Genomic DNA, 12,328 nt, shown 5'->3' with positions numbered 1-12,328 from the left:
CTTGATACGTCCTGAAAATCCAAACCTCTCCAGGGTGGCTTCCAGGAACCCCCAATGGATTCGGTCGAATGCTTTCTCAGCATCTAGTGCTAAGAGCATAGCTGGTGTTCTGTTCCTTTCGGCCACCCTGACCAGGTCTAGAAAGCGACGGGTACCATCCGATGCCTGTCTTTGGGGGACAAATCCCACTTGGTCTGTTGCTACTAATACCGGAAGGATTGTGAACAGTCTTATACCAAGGATTTTTGCGTAAATTTTTACATCTGTGTTCAACAGGGAGATAGGTCGGAAATTGGCTGGGGATGTATTCTCCTTCCCTGGTTTGGGGATTGTAACGATCAGAGCTTCCAACATCTCGGGTGGGAAGGAGCCGTTTTCCATCGCCCTGTTGAACACAGATGCCAGATGAGGGGCCAGGAGCGTTGCAAATTTTTTATAATAACCGTTTGAAAATCCGTCCGGGCCTGGGGTTTTGTGGGGCTTAAGTAATTTAATCGCGTCCTCCACTTCCTGAGAGGTGATTGGGGAAGAGAGATTTTCTATTTGCTCGGGAGACAGGCGAGGGAGGTTCACACTTTGTAGGAAACTGTGTATTTCTTCCTTTTGGGGATGGTGTATGTTTTGGTTATTTTTTAAGTTATATAAGGAGGAATAATATGCAGCAAATGCGTTCGCCATTTTTTGGGGATGGAAGATTTTTCTGCCTTGTGGGTCGAGGAGGTATGCAATTCTTTCTTTAGTTCTAAGATCTTTGAGCTGCTTCGCTAGTAAGGCCCCCGTCCTATTGTCGTGCGCATAAAATTGCATTCTGAGTTTTTGAAACGCGGTCATGTTTAAAAACCAACAGGTTTTGTAGCTTCGCCCGAAGGTTAAAAAGGTCTGTTGTCCTTTGTGGGGTAGGTTTATTTTTATTTAATGCTTCTAGGGATTTAATTTTGTCCATTAGGAGGTTAAATTCCTCTTCTCTTTTCTTTTTGGCTCTTGCTCCAAGTTTAATAAATATGCCTCTCATGTAGGCTTTGTGTGTATTCCACACTGTGGAGATGTTCGGGACTGATCCTATATTGTTTGCAAAAAATCCTTCTAATTCCTCTTTAAGAGGTAGTTCGTGCTCAGGATGGTTTAAAGTGTATTCATTTAATCTCCATGGGAATGATGGGGAGTAGTTGAATTTCTCTTGGAGTGTTAAGGATATGGGGGCGTGGTCAGACCATGATATTGTTCCAATATCCGCCTGTAAAACCCCCTCGAGGCCTGCCCGCGGCAGAAGGAACATATCTATCCTAGAATAAGATGCATGTGGCGCGGAGAGAAACGTGTAGTCCCTCTACGATCCATGCATGCACCTCCACACGTCGTATAATTCTTCTGAGTGTATGATTGGGACAATGGGTGACATGCCCCTGCCGCTCGCGGTGGAGTCCAAGGTAGGGTCCACCACTGAGTTTAGATCTCCTCCGATCACCAAATTCCCCTCTCGAATTTTAGCCACTTCGGAAAGAACATGTTTGAAGAATTTGGCCTGCCTTTTAAATGGGAAGTAGACATTTACTAGAGTGTAGGTGGTGGCGTTAATTACGCAGACTAATATTAGAAATCGCCCGCCTGGGTCCACGTATACGTTTTTTTGGGAAAATGTAACGTTCCGGCTAATGGCTATCATTACGCCTTTCTTTTTTTTCCCTTCATTTGATGCCAGGAAAATGTTTGGAAATTTAGGGTGGTTGCAGGGGGGGTGTTTATCTCTCAGGAAGTGTGTCTCTTGGGCGAGGAAGATGTCTGAGTGGGACTTAAGAGCCTGTCTCCAAAGCATGCTACGTTTATAGGGGCTGTTCAGGCCTTTTACATTTAGGGATGTGATGCTAATGGGCATAACTGGTAGGTGGTTTATACGCTAGGGAGTCGTTGTGTTTTTTCATATTAAGTATGGTGGGGGGGGTAGGGAAGTGGCCTCCTACTGAACCTTTTATAACTATATTTGACATAAGGAAAAAAAACATCATTAACAGTTAACAAAATCAAAATATTGTTCATCCAGCGCCTATCTGCACTGGATGAATGAACCTTAGGTAGGGGTGGCATTTTAAACCATCCACTTTAGGCTCCGTAAAGGAGAAATATAACTATGGGTTCAAGACCCTTTACAACATCAATTTATGCGTGTCTGCCATGCTTATCTGCTGTTTTCCAGTCTTGTTCGATTCTTGTAGGAGATTCTACCGCCGTCCTCAGAGGCTTCTGAAGGATAGGGATCCCCCATTGTTTCAGGAACGAGACGCCTTCTTCTGGCGAGGTGGCAACCTGGATGGTTCCATTTTTTGAGATCAGTAGTTTGGTTGGGAATCCCCATCTATACTTGATGTGCGCCTCTCGTAGTGCTGCTGTAACTTCTGTAAACTTTCTGCCGAGACTGCAGAGTGGCGGCTGAAAGATCTGGAAATATTTGTATGTCTTCATATGGAGTCGGTAGTGTGCCTCTACGCCTTCCAACTGCCAAGACTTCCTCTTTTATTTTATGGAAGTGTATTCTTGCTAAGATTTCTCTGGGGGCTGACTCAGGGACAGAGCGTGCTTTTGGAATAGCTCCACTCACTTACAGAAAGGAAGCAGCTGGTGGCATCACCAGCTTGTTCACACTCAGGAGGCTCTATTCCCTGCAATTGGCTTAGTTCCGTGGGTTTGCATAGTTATTGCCTAATACATCTCTAAACATCTATAGGCAACACACTGTTCCTGCTTTTTTTCACTCCTACTTTAATAGATAAAGATATCTTATTTGGACAATTGGTATGTTTCTCCGAAGGTTTGTTCGGTTAGTGTTTGTTGCAGTATTGTGATGCAACCTGTACGTTTGCTAAAAAAAAAAAAGGAATTAAATACTCAAATCTAATCTAATGTAATGTCTTTTTCGACCAATAAGACAAATTGAACACAGCAAGTGTGTGTGTGAGAGAGAGGGGGTGGCTGAGTAAGTGGGTGAGCAGGCGGGCAGCTGTGTGAGGAGCAGAGTGTTTAGGAAAGTTTCAGAAGGAGGACCAGCACATTGGATAACTTTTTCGTAGAAAAATCAGCTTTTATTTTCATTCATGACAGTTCCCTTATTTGTATATTACCCAGAGGAGCGTGCATGGCCAGGTTCGTCTCCTTACTCAGTTTGTAGGTGCTCTCCCTAAGGAGGATTCATGCCAGCTCCTTCATTTGCATATTACCCAGAGGAGCGTGCATGGCCAGGTGCATCTACTTACTCAATTTGTACTTGCTCTCCCTAAGGAGGATTCATGCCAGTTCCCTTATTTGCATATTACCCAGAGGAGCGTGCATGGCCAGGTTCGTCTCCTTACTCAGTTTGTAGGTGCTCTCCCTAAGGAGGATTCATGCCAGCTCCTTCATTTGCATATTACCCAGAGGAGCGTGCACAGCCAGGTGCGTCTACTTACTCAATTTGTACTTGCTCTCCCTAAGGAGGATTTATGCCAGCTCCCTTATTTGCATATTACCCAGAGGAGCGTGCATGGCCAGGTGCATCTGCTTACTCAGTTTGTAGTTGCTCTCCCTAAGGAGGATTCATGCCAGCTCCCTTATTTGCATATTACCCAGAGCAGGGGCGTAGATAGAGGCTCATGGGCTCGGGTGCATAAGTTTAGCTTGGGGCCCTCTACAGACCCCTCCAACCTCCACTCCTTTTCACGGCTACTACTTCTACATCACTTTTAGCTCCATTACTGTTTTTTTTTTAAATTGCCCACCAATAGATCATTGGTAATCAGTGGTTTTAGCAGAGTTTTAAAACATCCAGAACACAAGCCTCAAGGCATGCTTCGCTTCCTCAGGAAAGAAAAAGAAAAAAAATATATATATATATACATATACATACACATACACATACACATACACACACACACACACACACACACACACACACACACACACACACACACACACACACATATATACAGACATATACACATATGGAGACAGCATAATAACAATATATACAATAGAGACAACATTATATGGATGAGATTTCTTTAAACGTGTGACTACTTCTCCATTCACTTCTGTCGAGCTGACGGAGATGGTCAAGCACTGAGCTCCCATGAACGGCGGAGTCGTAGTCATGCAATGAGACTAGTGCTACGCGACCAAGATTGCTGTATAGCCCTGCGACCTCACACTCTCGGGCCGGCTTCACACCACCGGTTTCCTATTGTTCAATCCACAGTCGTCGTCCACACGGAGGATCCGCAGCAAATCACATGCATTGAAAGATACATACTACTGCTACTTCCTTCACTCTCGCGGTCATCCGCATTGCAGATTCTGCAGGAACGCAGGGTCACCGTCTGGGTTAACGGCCAGATTCCGCAGTGGTATCCCGCATTCGGAATGTGAAGCGGTCGTGTGCAACCGGCCTTACTGAAGACAATGGAGTTGCGATACAACTCACAAGTAGCTGCGACCAATATATTGCAAAAATCCAACCTCGTAGAGGTTTAAGCAATCTATAGGTTGTGGGAACTTGCGCGACCCCATTGATATATTTGAGAATGCAAGTTCACAGGGCTGCACAGCGATCTTTGGTCACATGACCCATGTCATGGCGAAAGACTCCATAGAGCTCCAGCCTTAGGGCTCATGTCCACGACTGTGTTCTCACCGCAGAGACGCAGCGTTTTACGCATACCACCGTGGGCTCTTCGGCCAGATTCACACAGATGTATTTGCGCAGCATATTATGCATGAAAAATATACATGCTAAATACACGTCAGTAGAACCCGCTGATTGCAGCGAGTTCCTTCACATAAGTGTATTTTGCATGCGCATTTTGTTAAAAAAAAAAAGCAGTCCCCTTTATTTTCTCGTGCATTTCTGCAGGGGCAGAACATGTATTATTCTAATTACACTAATTGCCCATTTCAATAAATGGCGGCATGGTTGCGTGTTTTTTTGCGCTTGCAAATGTGCTTGATTCGTGCTAACAAAAGTACAGTAAGGGCCGCTTCACACAAACATATTTGTTTCAATGGATGCCTTCAGAATTCTCTTTACTCACACATTTCGCATGCGTGCAAAACCTCACCATGCTCTATTTTTGTGCACATTTGCGCACCAAGGGTCCCTGTACAAGTCTATGGGAAGTGTGCACGTAACCGATTCCTATCTCCAAAAAAAGTTATAATAAACAGCGATAAAGTCTTATAAACTCCAAAATGGTACAAATAAAAACTACAGGACATCACACAAAAACACGAGCCGTCGCACAAGTATCATGCGATACTTCCGCCATGTATCACGTGGACATGAGGCCTAAATCTAAGTGCTTGGTTGTTAGCAGCCGCAGCTGCGCTGCACCTCTTGCTCATCAGTTTTTTTTCCTGCTTTTGGAAACTGCTGTAGGAAAGGGGGTGCACCAGTACTGGAGGTACTGCAATACCAGGTCAATGTGCGGAGTGGACAGAGCAAGCACTTTTTCCAGCTCCCTGTTCTAAAAATCCATTTAATATATGATCCCCAGATAGGGGACGTATCAGATGCAACACGCTCAGCCAGCACTCCGGGCACACCCACAATGCACTGAGGGAGCCGGAAGACCTTTGCATAGCCCCGCCCAACGCCTTCTCAACCAGGGTGAGCCGTCCCCGCGGGAGACCCGCGCCTGAATGGAGCATGTCCGGATTTTTTCCTGCACGCGGGACCCGCGCCTGCAGGGAAAAATGACATCCGCAGGTATTTTACTACCTGCAGGTGTCTAATGCATCCATATCCATTGCATAGCGCCGATCGCAATGTCGGGGGTGGGGGGGTCCGAACAGCCCGGGATGACAGCTCCATGCTGCGGACACCGACAGCATGGAGCTGTCATGTCCAGAGCCCGAGGGGCTTTATTCTCTGCAGGACACATGTTTTTACTTCCTCAGAGAATAAAGCCCACTTCGGGAGGACGTAAAAACACTATGGCCCGGGGCGTGGCTTAGCAAGCAAGGAGAGAGGTCGCACGCTGTTTTGCTCCTCCACAGAATCTCCCTTTTCAGCCCTTTTCTGGGTCAAATCAGTGACCCAAACAGAGGCAGACAAGAGCACAGCACCTGGGGACCCACCAGAACCCACAACCGGCCCGGACAAGGCTCACCTGGTGATCTCCAGCCGCCAAAAAGAAGCCGAAGAGCCGCAGCCCTGCACAGCGGCCCGCGCCCTAACCCGACAAGTACCGCGCTCAGAAACACCCGGCGAGGACCGCTCACGGAGCCCCAAGCAGAGGACTATGGCACAAGGTAACCCCTGCCGACTTGGAGGGGAGGCTCTGTCACCCTCAGTGCCCGCGCTCTCACCGCAGCGCCTTGCAAATACACAGCCGCGGCTCCCTCCCTCTGAATATACCGCCGTGGCCACCAACCTGCAACTCGGCGGCACATACAATCATCAGGGTGATCCCCCGCTGGACTAATCCCCACGCTGGTGGTTTTCCCCCTCCTGCTCCCCAGAGCCGACAATCAGCACAGGCGGGCACACCGGAAGATCTGCACCTAGTCTCTAGCTCCCTGTGAGGCAGCGGCCATCTCGCCCCCCCTCCCCCCTGAGTCGAGCAGGCTGCTTGGCATACTAGCCAGACCAGAGCAGAAAAGTAAAAAAGAGAGGATACTGTGATCCTCCCAGCATATCAACACCAGGCAAAGTTTAAAGCAGTACTCACTATTTCTGACGTGCAGCGGGGGAACGGAGGTCCTCTCCCCGGAGCTCTCAGACCGACAGCAGGCTCCATTAAAGTATAGTGCAATTCAAATATCAATGCACCACAGCACCATCTAGTGGCCAAAACAGAGATAACCAGGACCTGAACCTCTTCTCATCCCTTTCTCAAAGCACTAAACAAAGCCAATCCTTGCCCATTAGAAAGAGCAACGAGGCCCCTAAGGCCTCCTTCCCACAAGCGTGACGGGCTCCGCCGCGTAATATTACGCAGTGAAGCCCGTCACGGCGCCCCCCAGAGACCCCATACTTACCAGCGGAAGATCGCGTGAAGACACTTCCCTGCACACCGCCGTCGCGTCATGTGACACGCCCACCGCGTCACATGACGCGGCCGGCCGTGTCACGTGACGCGCCGGCCGCGTCATATGACGCGCGGCGGTAGGCGGGGAAGCGTTTTTTCACGCTATCTTCCGCTGGTTGCAGCGGGAGATAGCGTGAACGGAAGCCGTCAGCGCGTACACCCGCAGCAAATAGAACATGCTGCGGGTGACAACGGGAGATTTCACGGTGCGTAATTCCGCGGTGGAATTACGCATCGTGTGCATTGTGCTATTAGGTTCAATAGAACCTAATAGCATGGGGCAACGCAGCGGATTTTTGCCGCGGATTTACGCGGCGTAAATCCGTTCGTGGGAAGGAGGCCTAAGGCCTCATGTCCACGGGGAAAATAAGAATTAAAATCCGCAGCGGATTTTAACTCTTCTCCCGCGCGCGGATCCGCACCCCATAGGGATGCATTGACCACCCGCGGGTAGATAAATACCCGCGGATCGTCAATAAAAGTGATTTTAAAAAAAATGGAGCATGAAAAAAATCTGGACCATGCTCCATTTTCATGCGGGTCTCCCGCGGGCTTCTATTGAAGCCTATGGAAGCCGTCCGGATCCGCGGGACACAAAAATCATATTTTACTTACACGCTCCGGTTCTTCTCTTCGGCGCCGCGCCATCTTCTCTCAGTCGCGGCCGGATCATTTTGCTTCGGCCCGGCGCATGCGCGAGGCACGTCACCGACGTCATCATGCACATCCGCCGAGCCGAAGAATGAAGATCCGGCCGCGACGAGAGAAGATGACGCCGCCGCGAAGAGAAGAAACGGAGCGGATGGGAGGTGAGTTTATTCTCATTTATTCCCATTTTCAGCGCTCATGTCCGCGGGGCAGGAGGGACCCGCTGCAGATTCTACATGGAGAATCTGCAGCGGATCTGATTTTCCCCGTGGACATGAGGCCTAAGTGTGTTGAGAAGAGGGACCCACAGTTAACTACAAGGAGAATACCTCCCCACCTTACTGCCAAGTGATCTGTGGAGGAATATCTGCATAGCCAGACTGCTATATAGAAACTGTCAGCAACCCACAAAGACAGACCCTGTGCCAAAGGGTACTGACAGAAAAACACTATATAGCCTCCTCAGCATTACAAAATAGCCTGGAAGCAAGTCCCAGCCCCCGCAACACCCAAGGAAGCAATACATCGCGCGCCTCGCAGACGCAAATATCAAATTCCCGGTGCGACCCAGCGGACTCCTCAATCCCAAACACTTTCTTCTCAGCAAATACTGATAGTTCTAAAAAAAGAAAGGACTCTTATCAGGCAAAGCCACACTTAACAAATCTTCAAAACTCTACAGGAGCGCTACCTAAGGCACTCAAGATGGAATAGCAGGACTCTATGTTCTAACTCCACCCGCCACATGAGGCTCCTCAGCAACACATAACAGGACCACTCAACATCAATGAGCTTCTAAAGGAACTTTTAACAAACAACTACGCCTTCCAACGCCTCCATAAAGAATACGCCACCCAGTAGACCACTATACAACAAATAGCGACCAATCCACAGCGCATATCCAAGAATTAACTATTCAGGATGGTTAAGCGACGTATTAAAGCAACGGCCCCCAGGAGACTCTCAGAGTACTTCCCGCCTGGCACACAGAGCAACAAAAACAAACCCGCCACATCTCATTCAAACATCCCCGTAACCGAAGAAATACCCAACACCCACAGCCCTGCGGCTCTGTCTCCATACTCCTCCACAGGATCTCTCCCGCCTACCCCAGCCAATCCCAACACCTCCCCTGGAAGCGGAGGGAAAAGGAATGTTCAGGACCCCCTACCAGCCTCCCCCTCCCCAAAAGGACCGGCGGCAAAAAAGAGCCAAAATAACAATCCACAAGAAACTCCCCCGCAGACAGATCCTATCAACAATCTCCAAGCTTATCCCGACTCTGAAAGCCCCTTAACTATAAACGCTCTGAAGACTATGCTAATCTCGCTGCAAAAGGACATTTCTAAAGATATACAGAGCCTCTCTGGTCAATTACAATCTAACATCGACCACCTAGCTACCAGAACTGACCACCTTGAACGGAAAATGGGAGAATTTACCAAAGCCCACAACGAGTTGGTAGATGCGCATGGCAGTATGGAAGAAGTCGCATATTTGAGAGAGAAGGTCATAGACTTGGAAGACCGATCCAGAAGAAACAATCTCAAATTTAGGGGAGTTCCAGAGACTGTGACCCCCCCTGACATTCCACAATATATACTCAAATTACTCCAAACGCTCCTCCCGGACCTTCCCGAGATCGAATATGCAGTTGACAGAGCCCACAGAATTCCAAAAGCACGCTCTGTCCCTGAGTCAGCCCCCAGAGAAATCTTAGCAAGAATACACTTCCATAAAATAAAAGAGGAAGTCTTGGCAGTTGGAAGGCGTAGAGGCACACTACCGACTCCATATGAAGACATACAAATATTTCCAGATCTTTCAGCCGCCACTCTGCAGTCTCGGAGAAAGTTTACAGAAGTTACAGCAGCACTACGAGAGGCGCACATCAAGTATAGATGGGGATTCCCAACCAAACTACTGATCTCAAAAAATGGAACCATCCAGGTTGCCACCTCGCCAGAAGAAGGCGTCTCGTTCCTGAAACAATGGGGGATCCCTATCCTTCAGAAGCCTCTGAGGACGGCGGTAGAATCTCCTACAAGAATCGAACAAGACTGGAAAACATCAGATAAGCATGGCAGACACGCATAAATTGATGTTGTAAAGGGTCTTGAACCCATAGTTATATTTCTCCTTTACGGAGCCTAAAGTGGATGGTTTAAAATGCCACCCCTACCTAAGGTTCATTCATCCAGTGCAGATAGGCGCTGGATGAACAATATTTTGATTTTGTTAACTGTTGATGATGTTTTTTTTCCTTATGTCAAATATAGTTATAAAAGGTTCAGTAGGAGGCCACTTCCCTACCCCCCCCCCCCCCACCATACTTAATATGAAAAAACACAACGACTCCCCAGCGTATAAACCACCTACCAGTTATGCCCATTAGCATCACATCCCTAAATGTAAAAGGCCTGAACAGCCCCTATAAACGTAGCATGCTTTGGAGACAGGCTCTTAAGTCCCACTCAGACATCTTCCTCGCCCAAGAGACACACTTCCTGAGAGATAAACACCCCCCCTGCAACCACCCTAAATTTCCAAACATTTTCCTGGCATCAAATGAAGGGAAAAAAAAGAAAGGCGTAATGATAGCCATTAGCCGGAACGTTACATTTTCCCAAAAAAACGTATACGTGGACCCAGGCGGGCGATTTCTAATATTAGTCTGCGTAATTAACGCCACCACCTACACTCTAGTAAATGTCTACTTCCCATTTAAAAGGCAGGGCCAAATTCTTCAAACATGTTCTTTCCGAAGTGGCTAAAATTCGAGAGGGGAATTTGGTGATCGGAGGAGATCTAAACTCAGTGGTGGACCCTACCTTGGACTCCACCGCGAGCGGCAGGGGCATGTCACCCATTGTCCCAATCATACACTCAGAAGAATTATACGACGTGTGGAGGTGCATGCATGGATCGTAGAGGGACTAAACGTTTCTCTCCGCGCCACATGCATCTTATTCTAGGATAGATATGTTCCTGCTGCCGTGGGCAGGCCTCGAGGGGGTTTTACAGGCGGATATTGGAACAATATCATGGTCTGACCACGCCCCCATATCCTTAACGCTCCAAGAGAGCCCATTTCAATAAATGGCGGCATGGTTGCGTGTTTTTTTGCGCTTGCAAATGTGCTTGATTCGTGCTAACAAAAGTACAGTAAGGGCCGCTTCACACAAACATATTTGTTTCAATGGATGCCTTCAGAATTCTCTTTACTCACACATTTCGCATGCGTGCAAAACCTCACCATGCTCTATTTTTGTGCACATTTGCGCACCAAGGGTCCCTGTACAAGTCTATGGGAAGTGTGCACGTAACCGATTCCTATCTCCAAAAAAAGTTATAATAAACAGCGATAAAGTCTTATAAACTCCAAAATGGTACAAATAAAAACTACAGGACATCACGCAAAAACACGAGCCGTCGCACAAGTATCATGCGATACTTCCGCCATGTATCACGTGGACATGAGGCCTAAATCTAAGTGCTTGGTTGTTAGCAGCCGCAGCTGCGCTGCACCTCTTGCTCATCAGTTTTTTTTCCTGCTTTTGGAAACTGCTGTAGGAAAGGGGGTGCACCAGTACTGGAGGTACTGCAATACCAGGTCAATGTGCGGAGTGGACAGAGCAAGCACTTTTTCCAGCTCCCTGTTCTAAAAATCCATTTAATATATGATCCCCAGATAGGGGACGTATCAGATGCAACACGCTCAGCCAGCACTCCGGGCACACCCACAATGCACTGAGGGAGCCGGAAGACCTTTGCATAGCCCCGCCCAACGCCTTCTCAACCAGGGTGAGCCGTCCCCGCGGGAGACCCGCGCCTGAATGGAGCATGTCCGGATTTTTTCCTGCACGCGGGACCCGCGCCTGCAGGGAAAAATGACATCCGCAGGTATTTTACTACCTGCAGGTGTCTAATGCATCCATATCCATTGCATAGCGCCGATCGCAATGTCGGGGGTGGGGGGGTCCGAACAGCCCGGGATGACAGCTCCATGCTGCGGACACCGACAGCATGGAGCTGTCATGTCCAGAGCCCGAGGGGCTTTATTCTCTGCAGGACACATGTTTTTACTTCCTCAGAGAATAAAGCCCACTTCGGGAGGACGTAAAAACACTATGGCCCGGGGCGTGGCTTAGCAAGCAAGGAGAGAGGTCGCACGCTGTTTTGCTCCTCCACAGAATCTCCCTTTTCAGCCCTTTTCTGGGTCAAATCAGTGACCCAAACAGAGGCAGACAAGAGCACAGCACCTGGGGACCCACCAGAACCCACAACCGGCCCGGACAAGGCTCACCTGGTGATCTCCAGCCGCCAAAAAGAAGCCGAAGAGCCGCGGCCCTGCACAGCGGCCCGCGCCCTAACCCGACAAGTACCGCGCTCAGAAACACCCGGCGAGGACCGCTCACGGAGCCCCAAGCAGAGGACTATGGCACAAGGTAACCCCTGCCGACTTGGAGGGGAGGCTCTGTCACCCTCAGTGCCCGCGCTCTCACCGCAGCGCCTTGCAAATACACAGCCGCGGCTCCCTCCCTCTGAATATACCGCCGTGGCCACCAACCTGCAACTCGGCGGCACATACAATCATCAGGGTGATCCCCCGCTGGACTAATCCCCAC

The 12,328-nt window shown here is 48.8% G+C and overlaps 2 pseudogenes; both read right to left on the bottom strand.

The window, feature by feature from the left end:
* Positions 1–5,401: 5,401 nt before the first annotated feature.
* LOC136601123 (U2 spliceosomal RNA) lies at positions 5,402–5,529 on the bottom strand (annotated as a pseudogene).
* A 5,747-nt stretch (positions 5,530–11,276) lies between these two features.
* LOC136601122 (U2 spliceosomal RNA) lies at positions 11,277–11,404 on the bottom strand (annotated as a pseudogene).
* Positions 11,405–12,328: the final 924 nt, after the last annotated feature.

This window comes from Eleutherodactylus coqui, unplaced genomic scaffold, assembly GCF_035609145.1.
Source record: "Eleutherodactylus coqui strain aEleCoq1 unplaced genomic scaffold, aEleCoq1.hap1 HAP1_SCAFFOLD_30, whole genome shotgun sequence".
In the NCBI taxonomy this organism is placed as follows: domain Eukaryota; kingdom Metazoa; phylum Chordata; class Amphibia; order Anura; family Eleutherodactylidae; genus Eleutherodactylus; species Eleutherodactylus coqui.
Note: the sequence above shows the minus strand (reverse complement) of the source record. Positions and strands in the feature narration are given on the sequence as shown.